At 42.6% G+C, this 12,135-nt stretch overlaps 1 protein-coding gene across 1 annotated transcript in view; it reads left to right on the top strand.

Annotated features, from left to right (window-relative positions):
* Positions 1-1,918: 1,918 nt before the first annotated feature.
* The window catches only part of KIF28 (Kinesin-like protein KIF28P), a 63,706-nt gene continuing 53,489 nt past the window's right edge, over positions 1,919-12,135 (top strand). The window contains 1 exon segment of the mRNA XM_070602616.1: positions 1,919-2,042. The gene's annotated coding sequence lies outside the window, so the exon portion shown is untranslated.

The raw sequence follows: 12,135 nt of genomic DNA, 5'->3' as shown, positions 1-12,135 counted from the left end.
GGAGGTGAGCCTAAGTTAGGATAATTACGGTTTGGATGTGCTAATCAGAACAACATGCAAAGGCTTATTTGACAGTAGCCGATCTTGAATGGGATACAAGGTAACGATGACCGGATACAAGGTCTTCCTTCTCACTTGTACAACTCCCTGCTTTTTCTCTCTTGTCCATCAATATTCGACACTGCTGTGCACGTTTTCAATTGGTATCAGTTCTGTCCTGTCCCTTAACGTTCATCTAAATTGCAGAAAAAATTCCAGCAATCAGGCAGATATATAATTAGATAACTTTATATATAGAACTAGATCTCTTTAAGTATAGCCACTATTTGTCTTATAAGGTGGCATGATTTCTCAGGCTGCTGATCAAAAAAAGTGTCAAAGAATTAACTTGTGATCAGTAAATTAAATGTTCTGGCAAAAAAAAAGAGGAAATAAAACCATTTTATAACCTAACCCATCAACACACTGAAAGTTATTCCAGGGGTGTGGCCTTTAATATTGCTCGAGTGAGTAACTGAGTTTTTAAACAGTCAGTCAGGACATGGAAGGAGGCACTGAAACAGCTGCGTGTTTACACAGCCTTTAGGCTCCATGAAAAAAAGTCTGCCACCAGAGTTGATTAGCTTAGATTAGACTAGTAGCAAGGAGGAAAGGGGATGAATTCAAGAGATGATTCTGAGGGCAAGAGGTTGTGGATCACACCTGGATAGCTGTAATGCCTCCTGGGTGACGTGGACCCTGCCTCAGTTTCTGACTTCATATCCAGTCTGTCTTAATTATGGGATCAGAGAACCAATGTTAGGAGACTTTCTTTGCTACATATAAGAGGCAGTGCATTCTCAGGAGCTTTGAAGTCATGAACTTGGTTGGATACCTGATTATTTCACTTACCTCGTAATACTGAGCAACGTGTTGAGCTCTCTGAGCCTTGGTCTCCTTATGTGTAAGGTGAAGGTATTGATATCTCAGAGTTGCTGTTAGAAAGACTAGATGAAATAACATAAATCAGTGAGCATCGTGCCTGACAAGTTCTCAATGTTATCTGCTATAGTTTTTCACCATAATCTCTTTTAAATGGTCTTTTTGACATATAGTTTACATACTGTAAATTCACTCATTTAAAGGGTACAATTCAATGATTTAAGTATATTCACAGATACATGCAACCGTCACCAGCTGTAGAACATTTTTTATCACCTCAAAAAAGAATCTTTGTACCCTTTACTTATCCTTACTTGCCCAATTCTAAGGAACCATTAATCTGATCTCTGCCTCTACATGTTCCTCGTTCTGTACCTTTCATATCAATGGGGTTATATAATATGTAGTCTTGTTCCTGGCTGCTTCCATTTAACATAACGTTTTTAATTAAGGTCTATCCCTGTTGCAGCGTACATCAAAATTTCTCAGGGGCCGGCCCCGTGGCCCAGTGGTTAAGTTCACAAGCTCTGCTTCAGTGGCCCAGGGTTTTGCCAGTTCGGATCCTGGGCGCGGACATGGCACTGCTCATCAGGCCACGCTGAGGCAGCGTCTCATATAGCACAACCAGAGACACTGACAATTAGAATACACAACTATGTACTGGGGGGCTTTGGGGAGAAGAAGGGAAAATAAATACATAAAATCTTTAAAAAAAAAACTCTTTACGGCTGGATAATATTCCATTGTATGAATATACCACATTTTGTTTATCCATTCAACAGTGGTTTTGGGACCTGGGCCTTGCTTGTTCAGCAAAAGCCCCCAGGCCCATTGCAGCCATGTGTCCTGGCTCCCTTCTGGGCAGGCAGCCCAGCTACCGGGATTTGTAACGATCTGGGCCTGGCCAGCCCGGATCCTCTTATCCCACGAGAAGAACATCATGTCTTACAGGGACACAGCCCCTCCATGTGACCTACTGTTCTGGGAACGCTGGTCGTACCAAGGACAGCCCCTTGGCAAGCCTGCAGCCTTTGTTCCTCTGCCTACTTAAGCAAGCTTCTCTTGGGGGCCGGTTGTGGGTGCACGCTTCCATCCATCCGGCTGCAGCTGGACACGCTCCTGTAAGTAGGACCCAATAAACCTATATGTCTCGTTCACAGTCCCCGGGTCGTTTCTTCTGTCTCTCGGCAAGATCTCCCGCTGTCCTAGCCCAGCTGGGCCTGTGGCGGAACAGTGGATATTTAGGTTGTTTCTACCTGTGGACTATTATGAATAATGCTGCTATAAACACACAAGTGTTTTGGACAAGTTTTTTTGGACGTGTTTTCGTTTTTCTTGGTTATATACCGAGGCTTGGAATTGCTGAGTCGTATGGTATCTGTTTAATCATTTGAGGAACTCCCAGATTTTTCCAAAGCAGCCACACTGTTTTATATTCCCACCAGCAATATAAGGGTTTCACTTTCTCCAATTCTGGCCAACACTTGTTTTCGGACTTTCTTTTAGCCATTCTAGTTGGTGTGAAGTTATCTCATGGTTTTGATTTGCATTTCCCTGATAGCTAATGATGTCAAGCATCTTTTCATGTGCTTATTGTCCATTAGCATATCTTCCTTGGAAAAATGTCTATTCAGATCCTTTGCTCATTTTAAAATTAGATTATCTTTTTTATATTGAGCTGTTCTTTATATATTCTGGATACAATTCCTATTAGATAGATGATTTGCAAGTTTTCTCTCATTCTACGGGTTGTCTTTTCACTTTCTTGATGGTGTCCTTTGGAGCACAAAAATTTTGATGAAGTCCGATTTTTAAAAAATTAGCTATGGTTTTGGTGTCATATCTAAGAATCCTTTGGCCAATCCAAGGCCATGAGGATTTATGTTTCTTTTATAGTTTTATCTCTTAAATGTAAGTCTTTGGTCCATTTTGAGTTAATTTTTGTATATGGTATGAAGTAAGAATCCAAGTTCATTCTTTTGCATGTGGCCATCGAGTCTTCCCAGCCTCATTTCTTGCAAAGGCTGTTATTTCCCCATTTTGGCAGCCTTGTGAAATCAGTTGACCATAGATGGCTTGGTTTATTTCTTGACTCTCAATTCCATTACATTACTCTGCATGTCTCTCGTCGTGCCAGTACCACACTGCCTTGATCACTGTTGGTTTGTACTAAGTTGTGAAATTGGAAAGTGTGAATTCTACTTTTTTATTTTTTTAAAGATTGTTTAGGCCATTCTGGGTGACTTGGAATTCCCTGTGAATTTTACAGTCAGCTTATCAATTTCTATGAAGAAGTCAGGTGGGATTCAGATAGAGATTGCGTTGAATCTGTACACCAATTTGGGGAATATCACCGTCTTAACGATGCTAAGTCGTCTCATCTGTGAACAGGGGATGTTTTTCCAATTTTTAGATCTTCTTTAGTTTCAGCAATGTTTTGTAGTATTCAGAGTATATATTTTGCACTCCTTTTGTTAACTTTATTCCTAAGGTATTTTATTCTTTTTGGTGCTGTTAGAAATGGAAGTGTCTTCTTAATTTCATTTTCAGATTGTTCATTTAAAGTGTATAGAAATACAATTGATTTTTGTGTGTTGATCTTGTATCTTGCAACTTTACTGAGCTCATTTATTGGTTTTAATGGGTTTTTTTTAGTGGATTCCTCAGGATATTCTATATACAAGATGATGTCATCTGCAAATAGAGATCATTTTACTTCTTTTCCTATCTGGATGACTTTTATTTCCTTTTCCTGCCTAATTGCCCTGGCTAGAACTTCCAATACAATATTGAATAAAAGCGTCAAGAGTAGAAATTCTTGTATTTTTCCTGATCTCAGGGGGTAACGTTCAGTCTTGACCAGTAACTATGACTACTACTCATGGATTTTTCATAGATGCCCTTTATTGGATTGAGGAAGTTCCTTTCTATTCCTATTTGTTGTGTGTTTTTATCAAGAAAGGGTGTTGGATTTTGTCAAATGCCTTTTCTGCATCTATTAAGATATGTGACCTTTGTTTTTTATTCTGTTGATATGATGTGTTACGTTAAATCGTTATTTTAAAGTGCACCCAAGATTTGTTTTAATCAGATGTAGTAAGGTGACAGGTACAGAGACAGCTGCCTTAAAATTCCCAAGAGAAGGGAGCATACCACACTGCCTTATTGTGGTTTCTGCAGGAAGGAGTGGGCAGAGCATGGTAGGTAAGTTTGAGCAATCTTAGGATGGGATAGTGTGAGCGATTTCAGTGGGCTCTGGGCTGTAGGGTGCTCTCTCATCGTCAGGTACCTGGTCGTGGCTGATTTAGGGCAGGGAAAGTATTGGCTTGGTGGAGGAGTTAAATAAAGGAGGCGTTTGGGAAATGGACTTTGGATTGGTTGGTTCGCATGAAAGGCAAGTTGTTTACTATCTCTAGGAATTCAGTATCCCTAGGAGGGCCATCTCCTGGCCCCAGGTCAAAGCATCATAAAATATAGAGGAAAAAAACATGATTAATACAGTCATTTTCCAATGTTGAGCCAAGCTTGCAGGCCTAGGATAAATCCCATTTGGTCATGGTATATAACTTCTTAAAATATGTCTGTTGCTGGATTCAGTTTGCTAATAATTTGTTGAGGATTCTTGTATCCATATTCATAAGAGATATTGGTCTGTGGTTTTATTTTCTTTTGATGTCTTTGTCTGAATTTGGTATCAGGGTAATACTGGCTTCATAAAAATAAGTTGGGGAGTGTTCCGTCTTTTTCGGAAGAGTTTATGAAGAATTGGTATCAGTTCTATAAGTTTTTGGTAGAATTCAGCAATCAAGCCATCCAGACTTTTCTTTGTGCATAGTTCTTTCCTTCCTTCCTTCCTTCTTCCTTCCTTCTTCCTTCCTTCCTCCCCCTCTCCCTCTACTACTGCAATCTCTTTACTTGTTATCGGTCTATTCAGGTTGTCTGTTTCCTCTTGTCAGTCAGAGTAGTTCGCATCTTTCTAAGAATTTGTCCGTTCATCTAAATTATCTAATTTGTTGGTACTCAGTTACTCGTAGTATTCCTTTATAATCCTTCCTTTGCTTCTTTAATCATAGTTTCCTTTAGTTCTGTGAATATGTTCATAAAGATTTAAAGTCTTTTTCCAGCATCTGGTCACTCTCAAGGATAGTTTCTGTTGCCTGCTTTTTTCCAGTGTGTGGGTCTTACTTTCCTGTTTCTTTGCATGCCTCATAATTTTTTACTGAAAATTGGTCATTTTAGATATATTGTAGCAAGTCTGGGTACTGCTCCCCCACCCCTCCGTAGTTTATTATTGTTATTTGCATAGTTGTTTGCTTAGTGACTGGCCGGATTATTTTAGTGAAGTCTGTCCCAGCCCCACCCCTGCCTTTGTTGTTGCTCCTCAGGAAGGCACAGCTTTGGGGATGCCCTGGGCAACCTGGATAGCAGTGGTCTCGGTAGGGCTCCCTTCCTCTCTTGACCACACCAAGCTGTGAAACTCCACTCATTGCTTGCTCATTGCTCAGTTCTCTACAAACTAGTTCAGTCAAATTCTGATTCCTTTGAAAGGAATAGTTTCTGAGATCAGTGATACTTTTTCTGACCCCAGGTGGGTTCCTCCCAGCTATCTTATTCCCCGGTCTCCCCCTTGCAAACTAGAGGGCTTGTAATTTAAGCTGTATCTTGATTCTCCCAGTTGCCTTTCAACACAACCTTCCCTTTTTTTTTTTTGAGGAAGATCAGCCCTGAGCTAACTGCTGCCAATCCTCCTCTCCTCTTTTTGCTGAGGAAGACTGGCCCTGAGCTAACATCGTTGTCCATCTTCCTCCCCTTTATATATGGGACACCTACCACAGCATGGCTTTTGCCAAGCGGTGTCATGTCCATACCCGGGATCCGAACCAGTGAACCCCAGGCCGCTGAAGCAGAACGTGCACACTTAACCACTGTGCCACCAGGCCGGCCCCCACAACCTCCTCTTTCTTGAGAGTGCCCTTAGGACTGGATTTCCCTAAGGGGGCAAATGCAGTCCGTTCCTTTGGGAAGAGACCAGGTGCTGTCCCTTCAGGTAAAATCTATAAGCCAGGGCTCTGGATTCAGGGGTGGGGACAGTGGCAAGCTGCTCTCTGAGTGACATCCCTGCTCCAGAAGCCCAGCATTTGGTGAATGTGAACAGCAGCCTGAGATCCTCTCAGCTTGTCTCTCCTGGCATGCGACCACCACCTCATGTGGGGCAAGGAGGATCAACACCCCAGTATTCTCAGCATAATGCCACCAAAGTGAGCCTCCGTTCCATGAGTGGGAACTGGGTAGAAGAGGGAATCCCAACCTCTCCCCCACACTCTCCTGGGACTGAGCCTCAATAACAGATAGATGGAGGCGGCATGAGAAATGCTGGTATCTTGCTCCTCCCAGGAAGAAAGTCCTCCCGCTGGGACTGGGGAGAGAGGGAGCCCTGGGTTCTGGCTCCAGTGGTCTCCACCTTGCTGAGCCAGCAGGGGAGAATGGGAATGAGGAGGAGGGTGGGAATGGTCGTGCTTCAAATACCACAGATTCTCCTTTTGTTACTGAAACCAAAGTGGGTTCCCTCCTGGTGAGTTGAATCAGACTCTCCATCAGAAGCAGTCGTCACACAAAGTGAGGTACGTCTGCAGCAAGTAGGCCATGAGGAGTCATTTTCAAAGTTGTGGCTCTCCAAGCAAAGGGAAGCAGGGACATTTATTTTGGATGGAGAATGAATATTCAAAAGGGAGAGGAGGGTATCCTCTTGCGCAGGCTCAGGTGGAAACATGCTTCCGCGTACTCTGCAGGTTATGGTAACAAGGCCTAAGCTCCTCCTGGAGAGATCTTAGCATTAGAAATAAGGGTAATGTCATAGGTGTAGCTCTTGTGTGAGGCCTGGTCTGGTTCAGGGTGGTTGGTGATTTCATCTCCTTAACATGACAAAAGGAAAAAGAACAATTTGGAAAAACAATTAACTTCTTCTGAACCCACCCTCGAGTTCCTCAGGGCAATTAGTTTGGTGACAAAATCCCTTCTCTAGTTTTCTCCTGCTCCTCTTTCTTGAAGGGCACAGGTCAAAGGTCCATCTTCTGTAACTGCTTCCTGCTGGGTAGACGCATTGTCATAGGGACCAGCAGAGGAGCAGAATTTCCAGCTAATCTCAAGTAGGTTTGTGGGTCACACAGGAATGGCCGCAAGGTGTTCTAACAACCATGGGTAATTTTATAGCCTCGGTGCCTGTAGTGTATGTTTAGGATCTGGGCATGCTGTCCTTCCCTCCCCTCCAGATTCCACCAGCTCCTTTATAGTCTAGATACCGGGTTGCCCATTCTTCTCTGATGGACCTAGTCTTGCTACCCAGGAACATGCAACCTCTTTGTAAGCACGCCATGCCTAAGTGGTATGGGGTTGGCTGGGGCTCAGGCCAGAGCCTGGGGAGGATAGCCAGTCATTCAAAGGCTGACAGGTCATTGGGATTATTTTATCTTTATGTTGTTGCTAAAGCAAGAGTTTCAAGTCAGAGAGTAGTTTGCAGGAAAATTCAGCATCATCGATTGTCTTTGATGATCTCTTGATGTTCAGGCATGGGCATCTTTTTCACCTGTGTGTGGTAGATCCAAGGGGTGGCTCCTTCTAATTTTAGAGAAGAGTGAGTGATTAGTAACACCAAGTGAGACCCTACCCAAATAGGATTTAGCTGATCTTGGGGCGAACCACTTTTCCAAGTTTTAAGATGGACCCAATCTCCCAGCTCATATGGTTGGAGTTTGACCTCCCTAGGCAAAGGAACACAGAAGTTCCCATATTTATTGAGTGCATCTACCATTTGCTCAGATTGATTAGGTGTTTGATTTCCATAGAAACCTCTGGGTCTGGGTTTGTGAGCAAATCTGTGTCTTTATGGAATGGCTTCCCATAGGTCATTTCAAAGGGGCCAAGTGGGGCCGGCTCCATGGCCAAGTGGTTAAGTTCGCATGCTCTGCTGCGGCGGCCCAGGGTTCGGATCCTGGGCGTGGACATGGCACTGCTCATCAGGCCATGTTGAGGTGGCGTCCCACATCCCACGACTAGAAGGACGTGCAACTAAGATATACAACTGTGTACAGGGGGGTTTTGGGGAGATAAAAGCAGAAAGAAAAAAAAAAAGATTGGCAACAGTTGTTACCCAGGTGCCAATCTTTAAAAAAAAAAAAAGGGGGCCAAGCTTCAGTTTGCCTTTTGGAGGTGCCCTTATCTGAGGGCTCTTGGCAGTAATTTTAGCCATTTTTCCCTACGTCTCTTGGCACAATTTAGCCAAGGTTTTCTTTAAAGTTTGATTGGACCGCTCAGTTTTTCCAGACGATTGTGGTCTCCAGGCAGCTTGTAGCCTCCATTTAATTTTTAAAACTCTGGCTACTTCAGAATTTCTTTTTCTTTTTTGGGTTCATGATAGTTCTCATCATTGTGAAATTTCAGTTGTACATTATTTCTTGTCCGTCACCCCCCTTCACGCCCTGTGCCCACCCCCACCCTCTTCCCCTGGTAACCACTGAACTGTTCTCTTTGTCCGTGTGTTTGTTTGTCTTCCACATATGAGTGAAATCATATGGGTTTGTCTTTCTCAGTCTGGCTTATTCGACTTAGCATGATACCCTCCAGGTCCATCCGTGTTGTTGTAAATGGGATGATTTTGTCATTTTTTATGACTGAGTAGTATTTCATTGTATATATATATACACCACACCTTCTTTGTCTAATCATCCATGATGGGCACTTGGGTTGCTTCCATGTCTTGGCTATTGTGAATAGTGCTGCAATGAACATAGGGGTGTATATGTTACTTTGGATTGTTGATTTCAAGTTGTTTGGGTAGATACCCAGTAGTGGGATAGCTGGGTCATATGGCAGTTCTATTTTTAGCTTCTTGAGGAATCTCCATGCTGTTTCCCATTGTGGCGGAACCAGTTTGCACTCCCACCAGCAGTGGATGGGGGTTCCCTTCTCTCCACACCCTCTCCAACATTTGTTATTTTTAGTCTTAGTCATTATAGCCATTTTAACAGGCGTAAGGTGGTATCTTAGTGTAGTTTTGATTTGCATTTCCCTGATGATTAGTGATGTTGAACATCTTTTCACGTGTTTATTGGCCATCTGTATATCTTCTTTGGAAAAATGTCCGTTCATATCCTCTGCCCATGTTTTGATCAGCCTGTCAGTTGTGTGAGTTCCTTATATATTATGGAGATTAACCGCTTATCAGATATATGATTTGCAAATATTTTCTCCCAATTGGTAGGTTGTCTTTTTGTTTTGATCCTACTTTCTTTTGCGTTGCAGGAGCTCTTTAGTCTGACGAAGTCCCACTTGCTTATTTTTTCCTTTGTTTCCCTCGTCTGAGAAGACATGGTATTCAAAAAGATCCTTTTAAGTTCGACGTCACAGAGTGTACTATACTATCTTCCAGGAGTTTTATGGTTTCAGGACTTATCTTCAAGTTTTTAATCCATTTTTAGTTTATTTTTCTGTATGGCCTGAGATAGTGGTCTACTTTCATTCCTTTGCAAGTGGTTGTCCAGATTTCCCAGCATCGTTTATTGAAGAGACTATCTTTTCTCCATTGTTCTTAGCTCCTTTGTCGAAGATTAGCTGTCCATAGATGTGTGGTTTTATTTCTGGGCTTTCAGTTCTGTTCTATTGATCTGTGTGCCTCTTTTTGTACCAGTACCATGCTGTTTTGATCACTATGGCTTTGTAGTACATTTTGAAGTCAGGGATTGTGATGCCTCCAGCTGTGTTCTTTTTTCTCAGGATTGCTTTAGCAATTCGGGGTCTTTTGTTACCCCATATGAATTTTAGGATTCTTTGTTCTATTTCTGTGAAGAATGTCATTGGGATTCTGACTGGGATTGTGTTGAATCTGTAGATTGTTTTGGGTAGTATGGACATTTTAACTGTGTTTATTCTTCCGATCCACGTGCATGGAATCTCTTTCCATTTCTTTATGTCATCATCTATTTCTTTCAATAATGTCTTATAGTTTTCATTGTATAAGTCCTCCATCTCCTTAGTTAAATTTATTCCTAGATATTTTATTCTTTTTGCTGCAATTGTAATGGAATTGTACTCTTGAGTTCTCTTTCTGTAAGTTTGTTATTAGAGTATAGAAATGCAACCGATTTTCCTAAGTTGATTTTGTACCTTGCAACTTTACTGTAATTGTTAATTATTTCTAATGGTTTTCCAATGGATTCTTTAGGGTTTTCTATATATAGGATTATGTCGTCTGCAAACAGGGAGAGTTTCACTTCTTTCCTCCCTATTTGGATTCCTTTTATTCCTTTCTCTTGCCTAATTGCTCTGGCCAAAAACTCCAGGACTGTGTTGAATAAGAGTGGTGATAGTGGGCACCCTTGTCTTGTTCCTGTTCTCAGAGGGATGGCGTTCAGTTTTTGCCCTTTGAGTATGATGTTGGCTGTGAGTTTGTCATATATGGCGTTTATTATGTTGAGGTAATTTCCTTCTATCCACATTTTGTTAAGATTTTTTTTTATCGTAAATGGCTGTTGCATCTTGTCAAATTCTTAACTTCAGAGGTTATTTTCTTTTTTAGAGATTTTATGTTTCCTTCTCCCCAAAGCCCCCCAGTACATAGTTGTATATATTTTAGTTGTAGGTCCTTCTAGCTGTGGTACGTGGGAAGCTGCCTTGGCATGGCCTGATGAGTGGTGCTAGGTCCACGCCCAGGATTTAAACCAGTGAAACCCTGGGCTGCCGAAGCAGAGCAATCAAACTTCGGCCACAGGGCCAGCCCAGAGGTTATTTTTGATATAAAGTCAGGCCCATTATCACTCTGAATTGATCAAGGCGACCCAAAACAGGGAATTGTGTTTTTATAACAACACTTTTGTTACCTCATTCACTCTTTCTGACCTACAAGGAAAGGCTTCAATCCATCCAGTAAATTTCACAAACACCAAAAGGTATTTGTATTCCCTGGGGCCGTCCGCATGACAGTAAAATCAACTTGCAGTGTCTGCCCATTAAGTTCCCCGAATTCGAGTCACTTGGGCCAGGGCAGATGTGGGAGGTCTGGTTTGCACATTATTCTGCTGGCAAGAAACGCATTGTCCAGTTATTTCTTCAATAAATTCCTTTATACCTGGGGTGCTTGTGACCTTCATCAGCCAAAGGTATAGTTCTCTTTTCCATAATGGGTAGAATCATGAGCACTCTTAAGGATCCCCCGAGCTGTTTGTTTGGGGACTTACATCTTCCCTCGTTGGTTTATCATCCAGCCCTTGACTATTGGGGACCACTGGTAACCCTGTGTAGTGGCTTCCCTTACTTCATCAGGGGAATACACTGGTGTCAACGTGTAGAAGGGTAGAGTGGGAATTCATGGCAATCGGAGAAGCTCTGCTGATATAGCAGCCCTTTTTGCAGCTGCATCTGCCAAGTTATTCCCTTTTATGGCCTCTGAGTGCCCCCCTTTGATGGCCTTTACGATGGACACAGCTACTCCCTTGGGGCCCTGTATTTCTTCTAGCAGTTTAAGGATCTCTGGCCTGTGTTTAATTTCATTACTGCTGCCGTTAAGTCCTCTTTCTTTCCAAATGGCTCCATGAGCGTGAACTACAGAGAAAGCATAGTTAAGAGTTCTGCAAACCATGCTTCCTCTGTATTAGGCAATGGTTTGTTCTGGAGATCTCTGCGTCTAGAGTAAACCTGGTCAATCACTTCCGGGCAAGCATGGCTAACAGGCCCATTGAATCAAGGAGCAGGGTAGCTGGGTAAGGTATGACAGGATTTTAAAGAAATCTGAGGGCAATCTAGCAGCATAGCTTGATATTGTAGTATTCTATTCTGGGATAGCCAGAGATGTCCTTTAGTCTCTGGTAGGCTAGAGCCTTGATGGGGGATCCACCGTCATAGGTGGGCCCATCATCAGTTTTTCTGCTTTCTTGATTAAGAGGCAGGTGGCAGCTACAGCTCTCAAGCTTGGGGGCCATCCTTTCACCACAGGGTCTAGCCGCTTTGAGAAATAGGCTACCGCTCTTTTTAGGGGGCCCAACATTTGGGTTAGCACTCCGATAGCTGCTCCCTGTCTTTCGTGAACATAGAGGTCAAATGTTTTGCTCAGGTCTGGTAAGGCTAGTGCAGGCACTTCCATTAGCAAGTTGTTTTTTTCTTTCCTCCCCAAAGCCCCAGTACATAGTTGTATATCCTCATTGTAAGTCCTTCTAGTTCTCTATG

This window comes from Equus przewalskii, chromosome 31 (genome assembly GCF_037783145.1).
Source record: "Equus przewalskii isolate Varuska chromosome 31, EquPr2, whole genome shotgun sequence".
NCBI classification, from domain to species: Eukaryota; Metazoa; Chordata; class Mammalia; order Perissodactyla; family Equidae; genus Equus; species Equus przewalskii.
The sequence above is the reverse complement of the archived record's forward strand: the minus strand, read 5'-3'. Positions and strand labels throughout refer to the sequence as shown.